Source organism: Castor canadensis, chromosome 1 (assembly GCF_047511655.1).
Source record: "Castor canadensis chromosome 1, mCasCan1.hap1v2, whole genome shotgun sequence".
Lineage (NCBI taxonomy): Eukaryota > Metazoa > Chordata > Mammalia > Rodentia > Castoridae > Castor > Castor canadensis.
This window is the reverse complement of record NC_133386.1, coordinates 56,586,322-56,603,708: the sequence shown is the minus strand read 5'-3', so window position 1 is coordinate 56,603,708 and position 17,387 is coordinate 56,586,322. Positions and strand designations below refer to the sequence as shown.

At 37.1% G+C, this 17,387-nt stretch overlaps 1 long non-coding RNA gene across 2 annotated transcripts in view; it reads right to left on the bottom strand.

The window, feature by feature from the left end:
- Positions 1-17,387, bottom strand: part of LOC141424228 (uncharacterized) — a 267,525-nt gene that overhangs the window by 61,646 nt on the left and 188,492 nt on the right. The window lies entirely within an intron of this gene.

Genomic DNA, 17,387 nt, shown 5'->3' with positions numbered 1-17,387 from the left:
CTGGTAATGTTTCTGGAGGCCAGGATGCGTAGAAAGATGTAGGAGATGGAATGTGAAAAAGGTGTTTAAACTCAATCATTTAGAGCCTTAAAAGTCAGGCTAAGAAGATGAGACTTCATCTCCTAAGATGTGAGAAACTCTGCAGGTGTTGGAGCAAAGGAATTATGTAACCTGGCATTTGTGTCGTGTTAATGAGGTGTGGATTGAAGAGATAAAGCTTAGGTGTAGAACTGGCTATTCCTGTGGTCTAAGGAAGAGATGCCACAGATGTGAGGCGACAGCATGTTTTTGGAAAGTAACTTTGGAAATAGAAGGGAAGAGACAGAGTTGCTTGAGAGATAATTAAAAAGTAGAATCAACAGGATTTAGTAACTGCTGAGAAATGAGTGTAGTGAGAGGAGCCAAAACAGACTCCAGTAAAAGTGAGAGAGCAGGGAGGCATATGAGTGAGGTGTGCAGAAAAATAGAAAGTTCTCGAAAGAACCTGGCCAGAAGACAGCAGGTTTTTCACCTTACCAACATTTTGAATTATCAGATGTTGACTTATGGCTCAGGAGATGTCAAATTTGGAATCATCAATATGGTGTCTGTGCTTGAAACCCTAAGAGGGGAAGAAAGTACAAAGAAAGAAAGGGAAAAAGGGAGAATTTTTTATGACAGAAGTCTTACTCTGGCATACCTCATTCTTGGACTACACCATCCCTGAAATTGTGAGCAAAAACATTTTTTTTTCCCGAGTCAGGTACAGAAGCATAAACTTACACAGTTATATTCATCCTTTTTACAGTGCACAGCTTTAAGAGTTTTGACAAATACATTTATGTAACCATGATCCTGAAGATAAAACATCGTTGAATTCAGGGTTGGAAGATGACGGGGAGTCAGAAAGGTACACTGAGAAGATCAGAAAGGAGTTGTGGGTAGAGAGCTGCTAAGAAGCAAGTCTAGAGCATGAACCAACAAGAGGACACTGAGTTGGTTCCTGGTGATCTGAGGAGAGCTAAAGACAGAAGTGTGCTCGTTTGGACATGGAAGCAGCTTGTACAGACCACTCCTCTAGGAGGTATCCTAACAGAGTTAACCTGAACTAATTCCCATTATTAGATAAGTCCCTCACAGGACAAAACAATGAGCAAGGTTACTGGCATTACCATTATTTATTTTTTTAAATATGGGTCTTTGGTGTGCACTTGATTTTACTTCAAGTTTTCCCAGAGAGTAAATTCACTTTACCAGTGATGCCACTAAGTTGGCGGAAAAGAATTCTTGGGCGTAGAGAGTGTTATTGTGACCATGAGAGCTTTTCCCCAGCACATGTCCAGGGTTTACGACATATAATAAGTGTGCTGTCAGGAAGCTTTACTAGTCAGCTGATGCAGGCTGCAGCCCCATAATCATCACCCTCCCGCACTGCATGCTGTTGTGCACAACCTCAGCTAATGTCTCCACACCCGTAAAAAAACCAACCATGACTACACTGAAATGAAATCAGCATGTGGTAAGGAAGGATTCACTACTCTAGTTTAAGCTTCTGCTCAGATTATGAGAAAAACCATGGAAGGAAAGGAGACAAAAATGTAGTCAAACTCAGAAATCTGCAGACAGAAATCACTTCTCAGTCTTGATGTCAAATTTGAAGGCTGAATCAGAATAACCTATTCCTGAGTCTCTGAGTTTCTCTCTGTCTCCCTCCCTCCCTTCCTCCCTGCTCCCCTTTCCCCGCTTCTATGAACATGCTATAGAAATAAGGAAGCAGAAAGCACACAGGTTGCATTTTCCTCCACTGTTTCTCTGCCTCTCTCACATACACACACGCAGGCATGTGCACACTCACACAACCCGTGTCCATATTTTGATTCATGGTAGCTTCACATCTAATCTTCCACTGTTTTTGTTCAGAACTGGGCCAGATAAATACATGGTGTTGGGACTGTAAGTAGCTGGTCTTCCATGAGTTCATTGAAGGAGGTTAGAATAAGAGGATCACATTAATACAGCTTAGAAGACTGGAAATTTCATCGAAAGCCTACTTCCTCCCCTCTGCTTGTTTTAGATGCTGTATTCCACTTGACTCTTTACCTATCTAACATGAAATAAATTGTTTTCACAACTGTGGTCATTGAAAAGAGCACCGGAAGTGGAATCCAAAGAGATGGGTTTGAGTCACAGCTCTGTCACTTCCTAGTTATGTGACTATAAGTTACTAATTCATCCTCTCTGTCAGGATTTTCACCAATAAATTGGAAACAAACTTCTAAGTCATACATCAATATTCAAACAATGTTGTGAAAGTCTGAAGTTCTAGAGGGTTCAGCAATTACTGGGTCTTACTAATACTACTCTCTGCAAGTGTGCAGGGCAATGTGCCCCTGCCAACATTGTAGGGAAAGCTCACCAGTTCTGACAGCCTTGTTTTCACTTTGACCTTTCCTCCCCAGGAGCTAGCTGCTTTCAGTACAGCTCTTGCCTTGGAATTCTGTCCCCTTCTCCCTGATGTGCCTTCCTTCCATCTTCCAGAAACAGACTAATTTCCACTGGAAATTGCTTCCTAACCTGGGCATTCTTAAAGCAGATGGGTTACAATATTTCTGGGCACTGTTGATCTCTTTTTTCTTTTAGCTTTATTATTATGATTAAGGATATTTTTTCAAAGCAGCCATCCTCCCCGCACCATCTGCTGTTCCTTTCCCCACGGCCACAATGTCAGTTGATGGGTGGGATACCCTCAAATGGAGAATTTGGGGAAGCACTGCTGACAGTGAGGCTCCTGAGCCAAAAAGAGGTGAACAGAATCCAGTTTTCTGATTTCAAAGTAGATAGTTGTTTCCTGAGAACAACATCATTAGTTCACAAACATTCCCAATCTCTGCTCAACAATTTACTACACAGATGCTCCATCCAGATTTACTTGATATTGAATAAGTCTTGAAAAAGTTTATCATCCCAGAGTTTTAGGCAAAGTGCTGTAATATTCAGACTGGTAGAAGCAGTCAAGGTGCATGATAGATAAGATAAATTAGCTTATGAGAAGCCAGGACTAAGATAATGTCAATGTCAATTGTGTTTTTTTTTTCCTTTTCTGCAAAACTGGGGCTACAACTTGCCCTTTGCCTGTAAGAAAATATCCCACTAAACTAAAAAGAATGCTTGGGCCAAGGACAAATGTGGCCCTTTGGGATTTCAAAACTGGTGCAGACTTTGAAATAAGGGACAAGCAGTTGGTCAATATGTTGATTGTCACATGACTGAGTTAGGGACTATAATCTCTTCTTGCTTCAAAATTCCCTAGAGAAATGTGGATTTTTTGCTTGTGTTTATCTGTGCTATATCAAAAATAATGTTCAAAGTAAAAAGATGACTGATTATATACATCAAGGAAATTCTGTTATTCTGCCTTTCATTGGACAAGATTGGGTGTGTTTTCTTTGTTTTAACCTTGATTTGATAAAAAAGCATTGATAAATATGCATTGAGTGAAGTAATATATGACATTGACTTTGTTCAGTACAAGAAGATCTGCTGAGCGATGTTTACTTGTTAAGTTGGCCTTTCTCCCCAGCTCTTTATTTAGAAAATGATTCTTGTGCTATTCCAAATGCCAGGTGGAGATAAAAGAAGGAACAAGTCACCAGAAGAAGATCCAGAAAGATGGAATTAAAATTTGAGCATCTCTTAAATGTTCAACAAATTCTTCTTTCCTATTTTATCTACTTGTAAAGTCCCTAAATTGCTCTGGAGTTAGATTACTTTGAGGTCGGCCATAACATAAACAGAGCGAAGCCTTGTAGAGATGTTCTATTGCACTCCTACACTTTACAGAAGGCCAACTCACCTCAGAGAGAGAACCAAGTTGTCTTTTCTTTGGTTATCTACGTTGAGAGGATTTTTATTCTGGGCATTTCATCACTGTTTAATTAAAATGGTGAATTTCTATACTTTTTCACACTCACTTCTCAGGAGAAGTACCCAGAGTTCTCAACTTCAAAGCTGAGCAGTTCTCTGTCAACTTCCTTTGCTGGCCAAAGCTTCCTTTGAGGTTTATTTGCCAGCATGGATATTCAATGAACTGGCCTATGGAGCACTCACAGGTGGCATATCCTGCCCACCCCAAAGGGCAAACTCTCTCTGGCATAGCTATTACAAACCAACCAACCAACCAAACAAACAGAAAACAAATCCCCAAAACATCACCAACAGGCTATTGATTGGATGAAATGTGGATAAACATCACAGTAGGACCTGCTTTCTTGGGAGGAAAGTATCTTCAGGCAGAAAACTTAGATGAGAAAACATGTATCGCAATGAAGATTCAATGCTGTAGTCCATGAATTTTCATTTGCAGTTGAATTTAGGGGATTAGCTTTATTGAATGAGCACAAGGGACTTTTCAAAGCTCAGCTGAATTTTACTTCAAAGTCAGAGGGAGAACATAATACGAAGCATTCATTTCTAAGTAGAGGAGACTTGTGGGTAAAGACAGAACTATGAAACTGTTAATACTCTGCCTAACTCTAATCCCGGGCAATTTATAGTATGACTCATGAATGTCAAATAGAAGGGAAAAGTTCACTTTTAAAGCCATTAGCCCAAGGAAAAGATCTTTGAGAATTTCATCCCAAACACCATATCCTGACGATTCAGTCTCTTGATGTTTGTGCTAGATAACCTCTTGACTTTCTTCTTCTGCAGTATGCCTTGTCTGGTGAGCCTGGAGTTCAGCAGAAAAGATAACACCTTTCCTCCCATGGACTTTGACAAATGACAGATTCTGCATCTACTGGAACCACTTTACCCCTATCCAGAGAAGTCTGAGTCTCAGCATGTTTTTTTTTAGTTAAATCACTCACTTTCTAATTTTTGCTTAACCTTTGACATAGCATTTTGTTATGGGACTACAGATTCTTGATGGTTTTAGAAAAATTTATTTTACTAAGGCAAAAAGTAATAATAATTTTAATCTCATATGGGTTTATGAAATTCAGTGATAATGAACAAAACTGCTTTGTGATGGGAACTGAGGGATGGAAGACAGTTTTCATGTAGAAACTAATAAGAATCCGACTGCTACCTTAACACACTTTTAACACACCATGTACCTGGAGTGGTGGTCATGATCAACTGTGAGCCTGCAGTCTCACTGGACTAGTATTCAAACAAGGATTCTGCCCTTTGCTGGCTGGGTGTTCTTTTTTGACAAACATTTCATTCTGTTAAATTCAGTTTTCTCATCTACTAAAATACATTTCATTCTGTTAAATTCAGTTTTCTCATCTACTAAAATGAAGCTACAATTCTTATTTCACAGAGCTCTTATGATGATTCAATAACACATTAAAAAACTTATACACATAGATTGAGACACATTACCTGTTCAGTATAACTACTTTTAAGCCTTCCTATCTTGACTCTATCAAATGGGCTTCAATGACCAAAGTGCATCATCATGACGTGCTTTCTACTCTGCACTGATCCTGGAGTATAAGCCTCAAGAATGGTGCAAGAATAAAGCTCTAGTGACTTCAGCTTTAAAATGGATGAATTGTTTGTGTTCTCATGATTGTGAACACTTGTAATGCTTCAGAAATAAAAGTTGTATCCCACCTTAGAGGATGCCTTTCTGGAAGGATGCAAGAGACAGCCTTTTTAGCCATTTTTTTCTGTCTCTCCAAATAGCTGGGAAAGTTTGTTTCATCATCTCCTCTGCCAAAATGAAACACAACAAAAAAAATGAAACAAAACCTGTACTCAACAGGAGAAAGATTAGCATCATTGATCCTTGACTTTTCCCTGAAATAGAATTTGATTGTAGTGTAGGGACTTAGGCAAAGCAGATGCACAGAGAAAGTAATAGGTTGGCATCAGTCATGATAAAGATGGCTAATGTTTGTTAAATGATATGCTAAGTATTTTGCCAACATTTCTTCTAATTCTTATGAAGAGAATAATGTTATCGACTTTATTTTACAAATAAAGAAATTAAGGTACAGACAGTGACTGATTTGCCTAAGCCTCTCACTGTAGGAAAGTGGAGGCAGGAATTCACATTCAGCTCACTGAAGGAGTTCTGGTCTTTCAATCCCCACACCTTTGGGAACTTGATGGAAAAGAAATTGCAGCCACAGTGACAACTTGTTGCACACTGCCCTCATGAGCTGCTTTCCACCATGGTGTTCCAGCAATGAAGTGTCCTGGGGATCCTCTCTGTCCTTCAACTAAAGTGAAGATACCCACTTCTACTGTTACATAAATAAAAAGAGAAGGGTTTGGGAGGCTGGCGTTCCTCAATATCTGTTTTCCCTGGTAAGACGTAAAGGCATTTGAATATCTTTTGGACCTATTTCAGGATTCAGCACATGACTTAATAAAAAATGAATGCATTAAGAATGAAAGAAATGATATGTGTGGAATCTCTCATGCTTTTCCAATTCTGTGGGACTCTATGCCTTACCTGTTGGCTTAATCTCTTTCCATTATATGTGAAAACAAATGAAACTTCAACTAATTTGTTCTTCAACAAATTGAAGAAATGTACAAGCCTGAATTTTATCTGATATAGTCTAGCACATTCTCTTTCATTTCAAGTTGAAAACCAGCCTGGCTGTGGAGAAATGGGATAGAACTCCAAATTGGAAAATTAATGGAAACAGAGGCGAGAAAGAGGGATATAAACAGATGTAGAAAAAGAAGGCTGAGGTCACTAATTAAATAAAGAATTAGAAATGACCGTGTCATACTGCTAGGTACTAGGTCATTGAACCTTTTCTGGTCTCTTCCTACCATCCTGTGGTCCCTTCTCTGGATCTCTGAGGCATTCATCCTCTTAGAGCATCCTCTTCCCATGGCCCACTCTCCTTGTTCTTAATGTCTTGTTTATCTGGTTGCCACGGTCAGCATTGTGTAAATGGGTGGTTGTACAATCCTTGTTGCAACACATAGGGAACACCTTTGGCATTACACAAGTAGTATTTTATGATCATCTTTATCTTGACGAATAATGATCTGCGTTGGTCACCTGGAAATTTCTTAGAGGAGATGCAGATCCTGACTAAGGACAGGGACTTTGGGGCTAGATTGACTATGAAATCTGCCTGTGCTGATCAGTAGTTACGTGAGTTCAGCACATGATTTAACCTTTCCTCTCTGAACACTGGGAATGATAATCTAGATACTTGTCCACATATTATGGGTTTATGTCCCAATAAACCCATTGTAAATCGATAATATTTTAAGTCAAAGATGCATTTAGTAAACCTAGCTTACTGAACACTGTGGCTTATGAGCACAGTACACAGCACAGTTCAGTGTGTTGGTCATTTACCCACATGTTCAAGTGGCTGAACTGTAAGTTGGGGCTTACTGCCACTGCTCAGCCTTGCCAGGGAGTATCGTACTACATATTGCTAGCTGGGGAAGGATCAAAATTCGAAATTTGAAGTATGATTTCTATTGAGTGGGTATTGCTTTTGCACCACCGACAAGGTGAAAATCATAACTAACCATGGTAAATTGTGACTGTCTGCAATACCAACCATATACAGCGTGTCTATAAGGATCAGGCAATATTAGACATTCTTAACCTTTTGTGCCATGGATCCATTTGACAGCCTGGGAAGCCCTTGGAACTCCATTTCAGAACAACATTTTAAATACATAAAAGATACAATAGTATAAGGCAAATCCATCATATTCCAGCCATAAATATATTTTAAAAAATAAGTTTGTGATCAGCAATAAATATACTGAATAACAAGATCTAAAGTGATAAGTTTTTATATCAGTAAGAAATTTCAAGTTTGTGATGACTGTGGATTATTTTTTAAGATATCTGTAACAACTATAATGTAGTATGAAAATATCTGTGATTTTTATTGGTAACAAACACAAGGTACCCCTAATGTTATCAGGGTTTGCTGTTTGTATCTATATTTGTAAGAAATGCTAAATTCCAATTACAGGTTGGTAAAAAACAAATATGTAAGGTGAAAATAAATATGCAACTTTTAAAATCCAAGTTCAAAAACCCTTCTCAATTTTAGACTCAGACTCTTTGGACTCCAGGCAAATATCTTAGATTAAAGTCATATATGGCTTAGCAGAATGTCTGGTTAATAGAAAGAGTTCTATAAATTACTTATTACTCAAAAATTTTCTCTGTGTAATTGAAATGACGGCATACTGTTAGAGTGAAATACATAAAATCACCAATTTATTTGGTTAAAAAACAAATTTCATATGACTTGATCTAGTATCATTTAAAAACCATATAAAGTCACATGTGAAATTACCTTAGTTCTTCAGTTATACATTATGAGGCTTGTTTTTCTGAGAAAGTATATATTATCTTAGGGGGTTTTTTTCAAGCATAGACTATTTAGAATTACATGTTTGACTATTTATTTCTTTTGGTTCTTTCCAGTATTTGTTGACAAAGACAAATGGACACATTTTGGAGTTATTCTGAGATTTATTATGCTTCTTAACATATATCTTTATCTTCTTAATTATAGAACATTTATTTTGTCTCAGACTTACTCATTCCTAATGATTCATTTAGACCTAGAAAATCTCTCTCAGGCTGCCAAAAAGTTTACTTTTATTAATTTGGAGGGAATCCATGACCTAACAGCATTTAAGTGTCACATGTAATTTAGAAAGCTACTTTAAATAAGGTGACTCAATCACCCCCAAATGAGTTTCAAGTGTAGTCCCAGAAGTACAAGTCATCCTGAGCAGCACTGCACAGTTCCCGGATTGAGAGAATGGAGGCAAAGGAAGGCTTCTGGTGACTTGATACGAAAGCAAATTCTTATAACAAAGTCTTAATCTTTACTGTGTCCTGCCCTGGGGCCCAGATGGATGGATGGTATAGTGGGAAGGTAGGGAATCTTCTTTCTCTTGTTTGTTAGGGCTATCCCAGAGCCTAGTTCTGTGCTGGCTCAATAAATACTTGTTGAAATGAAAGAATGAGGAAATAAAAAGAGGTGAGGAAATATTGCTAACTACTAACCCTACTAACTGGAGAAGTCAGGGCAATGATTCTCATCAAGTTTGCCTTCAGTGTTCCAATATTAACTTTGTACTCTCAGTAAGATGGTTGAATTCATAAAGTATAATTAAATAGGAAGAATAATTTGTGAGCATTTAAAAAAATTGGATTGAAGATTATACATTCTCTGTGAAAAAGATGTGTTAATCATGTTAAGCTTATAAATCAATTGCTAGAAGTTTGGCTTCAGGGAAAAAGTAACACCTTTTGAGCCTTTTGGAGGCATAATGCTTCTATTCTAATTGCTGATCATGTTATTAAAAATGGATAGTTTTTATGTACTATTATGTAAAATATGCACGCAAGAATATTTAAAATATCAATCTTGTTAGCGGGTATTGAAAAATAATGTTAATTGGATAAATTAACCTAAGTGAAAAATATCACATTATCGTTTTAATTTTTGGCAAGATTGAGTTCAATCTCCAATGCTTCAAAAAAGAATGTTGAAACAAAACTTGAGGATCTTTTCATGTTTATTGACCAGATGTAGTTTTTTCCCTTTATCTTTCTCTTGTCTTTCTTATTAAAAGTAGGGTCTTCATATTTTTAATTGATTTATAAATGCTCAATCTCTTAAAAATTGACAACATTGGGTTATAATAATGGCTGAAGTAACAGAGCACCTTTCAAGTAAGTATGAGATTCTGAGTTCAAAACCCAGTACTGCCAAAAAAGTTGAGAATATTTTCACAGTTTCACATTTGCTTTTTTGCCATTCTTATTGAATGTCTGTTTATTTTTGCTGACTCACTAATGAATATTATTCTATATTTTAGAAGTTTTTTCCAGTACAATATTATAAAAATATTTAGTTTTGTTTAGATGATTTTTTATTTTTACATTCACATCTTTGCTCCATCTAATTTAAAAAAAGGAATTAAATAGAAATCTAGCTTTCTTATTTTCTAAATGATTTTTCAGGTATCTCAAACCCTTCTACTGCAGCCCTGTTTTCTTCCCCACTGACTGGAAACCACAGATTCACTGAAGTTACCCATAAACTTGTGATTCTTTTTGAGTTCTTTCCATTGAACTCTCTATTGTTACAAACCACAATTGCAGTTGGTTAATCCACACTTGTTATTTTCCTTCCCCGAATTTTCTCACGTTTATTTTTCAGATAAACTTTACAGTCATTTTGCAAGTTCCTGAGAACTTCTGAGTTTAATTAGGATTTTATGGAATAACCCAGTGCCTGACACAGAGTAAGACTTCTGTAAGTGTGAAAATAATTGCAACTTTGATAGCGATTATGGTTATTGCACCAAATATGACAAGTATGAAGAAGATGGACAATATCTTGCAGTATTGAGTCTTCTTATCCAAAAGAAAGTCTGGATCATTTCCATATATTTAAACTTAAAACACAAATATCTACCTCAGGGGTTGAAACATTTTTCTTATTTACTCAATGTCCTTGCCTGCAGTAGCAGTCATATTCCATCCTCACCTTCCCCAAGGTCCTTTTCTCCAATGTCTGTGCTGTTGTGGAGAAAATAAACATCCCTGACTACAACTCCATCTTCCTGCACTCATCTCATTGTGTACTTCCTGTTTCCTTCTTCACCCATTTATAAACGACACCTGTCTTGCTAAATCCAATGGTCATTTCCAGGCCATATGTGCCTTGAAGGAACAGAGTATTTACTTGACAATACTCTGCTATCTTCCTTTTGCAATATTCTCTTCCCTAGTATTTCTCTTGGATTTCTTCTTCCTCTCTGACTTCTCCTTCCCAATCTCCTTGCCAGCTCCTTTTCTCCTTAACCTTTAAATGTTTGAGTTCATCAGGGATTTCCTCCGGGCCACAGCTTTTTTTTCTCTTCCCACTTTCCATGTGTGACCAGACCACCCCCTTGATTTTATATTGTGGATGCCAAAGATTTAACACTTTGAGCCCTGACCTGTATCTCTTTTTCTGCATTCCAGTTGGTGGTAATCTCCACTTGGAACTCTCACTGGCATCTTATCTTCTATTTGAAACTGAATCAGACACCTCCTGCTCCACTTTAAATCTGCTCTTTGTCTACCCTCCCCCACATGCCTGGGAACATGGTTTCTCCATCCACTTCAATGTCCATGCCAGAATCTGGATACAATCTTTGATACCAACCTTACATTCAAATAATTACCAAATCCACTCAATGTATTTGGAATCCACTCATTTATTCCCATCCTCATTGCCTTTACCCAATTCCCAGGACCCCCAAGACCTCATCATTCACTTGGACTCCTACAATCACTTCCTTTTTTCTTTTTTGTGCTCATGTATGGTATCCTCTCCAATCAAACTGTTCTCTACCTAAAGGTGAAAATAGAAGCCTAAAAATATAAATTTCATATTATTACTGTCTTCCTTAAAGGCTTCCTATTACTTTCATAACAAAATGACTATAATCCACAAGACCAGTATGACCTGTTGCCAAACTATTTCTCCAGACTTACCTTCTGTCAGCCTTCCTTATGATCACTCTTTCTGTCCATGTTGAGATGCCACTCCTTCAAAAGTGAATATGTCCTGTCTTTCATCTCCTTTTTTGTTTGGCCAATTTTTAATCCTCACTTTAAATGTTATATCTTGAGGAAAGCCTTTCTTGACTTAAGTGAAGATTAGGTTACTCTGTTATATGCACTTTTGGTACCCCATACTTTCCTTCCAACTTCATTATAAGTAAGTAGCTGTTACATAGTTCTTTGTGTACATACTTATAATCTATTCCTACTACTAGATGTATTCTGCATGATGTCAGTGACTATGCAATTTTTCATTTTAAGATAATTATAGAGTTACACGCAGTTGTAAGAAATAGTACAAAGGGGTCCTGTTTGTACTTCACTCAGTTTCCCCAAAGGAAACACCTTGAGTAGCAGTCTAACAACCAGGAAATCAGCAACCATATCTTAAATCAGATTTCACCAGTTTTATGTATGTGTTTAGTTTACGCAATTTTATCATGTAGATTTTCACGACACCACCCCTGTCTACAGACACAGAGCAGTTCCATCACAGGGTTCTTCATGCTGTCTTAGTATACCCAGTCATATCCCTCCCTATAATTATTATTTGTTTATTTACTTATTTATTAATTTGTGGTACTAGGGTATCAAACCCTATAATTTTTTTAAATTGTAATCTCTCTATGACTTAAGGCAGAGCTTCATATGTAGCGAGTATTTATTAAATGAATAAGCTTAATAAATTGTGCAATTTATTAAGGCTATAATCCAATAAAATAACAATTTATCATAATCAAAGAGGACTTATCCTAGAAATTTATGAGAGGAAATCTATTAAAATAATGTCCCATAATGATAATTTTTAAAGGAAATTTAATAATAGACAAAAAGTCATAATTTAAAATTTGTTTTCATTTATTTATTTTTTTTTATTGTTTTATTATTCATATGTGCATACAAGGCTTGGGTCATTTCTCCCCCCTGCCCCCACTCTACCCCCTCCCTCTCCCCCTCACCCCCTCAATACCCAGCAGAAACTATTTTGCCCTTATTTCTAATTTTGTTGTAGAGAGAGTATAAGCCATAATAGGAAGGAACAGGGTTTTTGCTGGTTGAGATAAGGATAGCTATACAGGGAGTTGACTCACATTAATTTCCTGTGCGTGGGTGTTACCTTCTAGGTTAATTCTTTTTGAGCTAACCTTTTCTCTAGTTCCTGCTCCCCTTCTCCTATTGGCCTCAGTTGCTTTTAAGGTATCTGCTTTAGCTTCTCTGCATTAAGGGCAACAAATGCTAGCTAATTTTTTAGATGTCTTACCTATCCTCACACCTCCCTTGTGTGCTCTCACTTTTATCATGTGCTCAAAGTCCAATCCCCTTGTTGTGTTTGCCCTTGATCTAATGTCCACATATGAGGGAGAACATACGATTTTTGGTCTTTTGGGCCAGGCTAACCTCACTCAGAATGATGTTCTCCAATTCCATCCATTTACCAGCGAATGATAACATTTTGTTCTTCTTCATGGCTGCATAAAATTCCATTGTGTATAGATACCACATTTTCTTGATCCATTTGTCAGTGGTGGGGCATCTTGGCTGTTTCTATAACTTGGCTATTGTGAATAGTGCTGCAATAAACATGGGTGTGCAGTGCCTCTGGAGTAACCTGTGTCACAGTCTTTTGAGTATATCCCCAAGAGTGGTATTGCTGGATCAAATGGTAGATCAATGTTTAGCTTTTTAAGTAGCCTCCAAATTTTTTTCCAGAGTGGTTGTACTAGTTTACATTCCCACCAGCAGTGTAAGAGGGTTCCTTTTTCCCCGCATCCTTGCCAACACCTGTTGTTGGTGGTGTTGCTGATAATGGCTATTCTAACAGGGGTGAGGTGGAATCTTAGTGTAGTTTTAATATGCATTTCCTTTATTGCTAGAGATGGTGAGCATTTTTTCATGTGTTTTTTGGCCATTTGAATTTCTTCTTCTGAGAAAGTTCTGTTTAGTTCACTTGCCCATTTCTTTATTGGTTCATTAGTTTTGGGAGCATTTAGTTTTTTAAGTTCCCTATATATTTTGGTTATCAGTCCTTTGTCTGATGTATAGTTGGCAAATATTTTCTCCCACTCTGTGGGTGTTCTTTTCAGTTTAGAGACCACTTTTTTTGATGAACAGAAGTTTTTTAGTTTTATGAAGTCCCATTTATCTATGCTATCTCTTAGTTGCTGTGCTGCTGGGGTTTTGTTGAGAAAGTTCTTACCTATACCTACTAACTCCAGAGTATTTCCTACTCTTTCCTGTATCAACTTTAGAGTTTGTAGTCTGATATTAAGATCCTTGATCCATTTTGAGTTAATTTTGGTATAGGGTGATATACATGGATCTAGTTTCAGTTTTCCTAGCAGTTTTTGTTGAAGAGGCTGCTATTTCTCCATTGTATATTTTTAGCTCCTTTGTCAAAGACAAGTTGGTTATAATTGTGTGGCTTCATATCTGGGTCCTCTATTCTGTTCAACTGGTCTTCCTGTTTGTTTCTGTGCCAGTACCATGTTGTTTTTATTGTTATTGCTTTGTAATATAGTTTGAAGTCAGGTATCATGATACCTGCAGCATTGTTCTTTTGACTGAGTATTGCCTTGGCTATTCATGGCCTCTTGTGTTTCCATATAAATTTAACGGTAGATTTTTCAATCTCTTTAATGAATGTCATTGGAATTTTGATAGAAATTACATTAAACATGTATATTACTTTTGGGAGTATACACATTTTTACTATGTTGATTCTACCAATCCATGAGCATGGGAGATCTCTCCACTTTCTCAGAAAGAACTTTAATTTGGGTTTGTGTTAAATAATTTTGGGGTATGGTTTAAGGGACCAGGGTTTATGTTTGCGTAAGATGCTGTCATGAAGTAGCAGCAATACTATGATTGAGTATCTTAGTAAATATTATACAAAAAGATGGGAGACTAAACCTAGGCTAATGATGTAACTTGTAAAAATACAACAATCATACATATGAGCCAAAATAGGAATATATTTGGTATTTTGTGGCTTGGACATTATTTATGTTTTGTCTGCATTCAGAACTGACTACAGAGTGATCTTGGTTTTTTTTAATATTTATTTATTTTTATTTTTGGATTCATGTTGGTTATAGAGCAGCCTGGTCAGATGTTGATGTTCTGTGAAATTGTTTATAATTAACAAGAGAACACCAAGGCCTAGCTAATAGTACTCAACCAGCTCCTGGAAGTCAGAGACTGCTTTTCTTTTTCTCAGTAACAATTGTCATTATTTGCAAACCAAACTACCACATACAAAAATAATTATAATAAGAACATTTATATTTATTGAAAAAGCATTATTTAGTAACATTTGTATAGAAGACAAAAATGAGCCATATATATCAGCAGCAACCCACTTTAAAAATCATGAAAAAATAGACTTTTTCATGACAGAAAACATATATATAAGCTGGTATTAAATTTAGTAATCTATGCAAAGGAACTTTATATAGAGAAAACAAAAAAAAAAACTCACAAAGAGAGTGAGTCAAGCATGTAGATATGTTTCCAAAAATGTACACATTTAAAAAATATATTTGGTTATACCTAAACTACTTTATAAATTTGCTTTCCCCACCTGTACTATCACTTTATCACAATGCCCCTGCAATAAAAAATAAAAAGAAATGCTATTATACCAGATGTCCTTTCCTAAGTATATTTTGGATCTAGGCTACCAAACTAGAAGAATTTAGGAAAAGCTGGTGAGATACTGTTAATCTTTGTGACTAAATAAGAAACAACAATGTATACACATGTAAGTAAATGTAAAAATGTTAAAATAAAATTTAAAAAAAAAGAAACAAATTCTAAGGTTGACCTAATAATTCATCTTCTAAAAATATGTAGCCTATCATGGGGAGAGGATTATGTACTGAGACTAACTCATTATCTTGTCAAAACACAAAGTTTTAATTACAGGGGAAAGAATTTTCTTAATTTTTCAATTATTAATCAGGATATAGATACAAGTAAACAAAGTGAGGAAAGAAAAAAAAATAGAAAATTATGTTGCCAAATGATAGCATTAGATCCTTCTGTAACACAAAGGCTTCTATTTCCTGTGTTCTATGGGGGGTAGCAACTGTGCAGAGAATCAGAAATCAGAAAGAACTGGTTGTAGATTTTCTTCTTTCAACTTACTAGCGTATGGAACCTTGTGGAAATTATTTCACTTCTTTGAGTTTCAGTTTCCCCGTCTGGAAATGGGACTCATGCTCATTACATTGCACTCTTACCAATGATGAAAAAAGATCGTATCAAGAACTACAGAAACCATCTATCTGTTTGACATATTGCAAGGTAAAAAGAAAGAATGAAGGAAGGGAGGGAGGGAGGGAGGGAAGTAGGGAGGGATAGAGGAGGAAAGAAGGAATGAAGGAAGGAAGAAAAGAGGGAAGGAAAGGATGGAGGGAGGGAGGGAAGGAGGGAGGAAAGGAAGGAAGGAGGGAAGGAAGGAAAGAAAGGATGGAGGGAGGGAGGGAAGGGGGGAGGAAAGGAAGGAAGGAAGGAAAAAGAAAAAAATAAGTAATGGAAGAAAAAAAGAAGGGAAGGAAGGAAAGAATGGAGGGAAGGTGGGAGGAAGGAAGAAAGAAAGGAAGAAGGAAGGAAGAGAAGGCAGGGAAAAGAAAAATAAAGGAAGAAAAAAGAGAAGGGAAGGAAGATAAGAAAGGAGGAAGGAAGGAAGAGAGACAGGGAGGAAGGAAGGAAAGAAGGAAGAAAAATAGGGCAAAAAAATGGAAAGGTTTATTTTCCACACGTATACTTCTCACTTGTTTTCTCTTCAAATGTGCTAATTTAGAAATGAGAGGAAATTAGGTTAAAATTCCAAACAAATATCTGACATTAAATATTGTGAAGTCTAAGTCTAACTGAGTGCTGTAAAAGTTTAGAGACTGTGACTTATAATGGTAAAATAATAGAAGAAAAAAAAAGGGCATTCAGACAACCACCTTTTCTGAGGTTCTGTAATGTAAGGCCTTACTAAGGTAAATTTTTGTTCCACTAGTGAAAAGAAACCTTTTTCTGCTCTCTGCCTGGCTTACACCTTACAGTAACAATTAAAATGCCTGTAGAGATCTCAGGTGTGGGCACACTAACCGCTTGACGTTTCTTCACTGGGACAGAAATGTGGTTCTAGTACTTCCTATCTGACTCTGACTGAGGACCTTGATCAGCCAGTGCCTGAGAACTGCCTGCTTTTATTATCTCGTGACCCTGCTGCATTCTTCCAGGAAGCCTGAATTTTCCTCCGTCACACTGGAAGGGTGGCTCCCACAGCACTTTCCTCCCATCACAGGCCAGGACTTACCTGAGGCTGTGCCAGGCGGGCTTACCGTTGGGTGACTTTCTCCTTGAGGTGTCTTCCCCCTGGGGGAAGGGACACGTCTGTTTCTGATGTAGTGGTGCCTTTCCTTATCTCTGTGCTTCTCTAAAGCTGAGCACCACAGACATTTACAAACTCGACTGGGCACGAACTCATACCACCAAGCTCAAGTCTCCCGGGGGCCAAATCCTTATTTAATCAAGTTGGTAGATGTGGAAGAAAAGAACAAAACCACTTAAATATGGACCAGAATAGTCCCTGACTTCACCTCTACTTGTGAGAAATAATCACTCTTTCCAGTGACACATACAGTAAGTCAGAAGTTTGCCATTTACTGCTCTTGCTTTTAGCGTATTCCTCATCGTTACATATGGCATTCCATCCATCACCAGAAAATTGTATTTCATTGACATTTAGGTTATAAATTCATCTTGGAAAAGAAAGACTCCTTTTCTGGCATGCGTATATAATATATGGAAATATACAACTTAA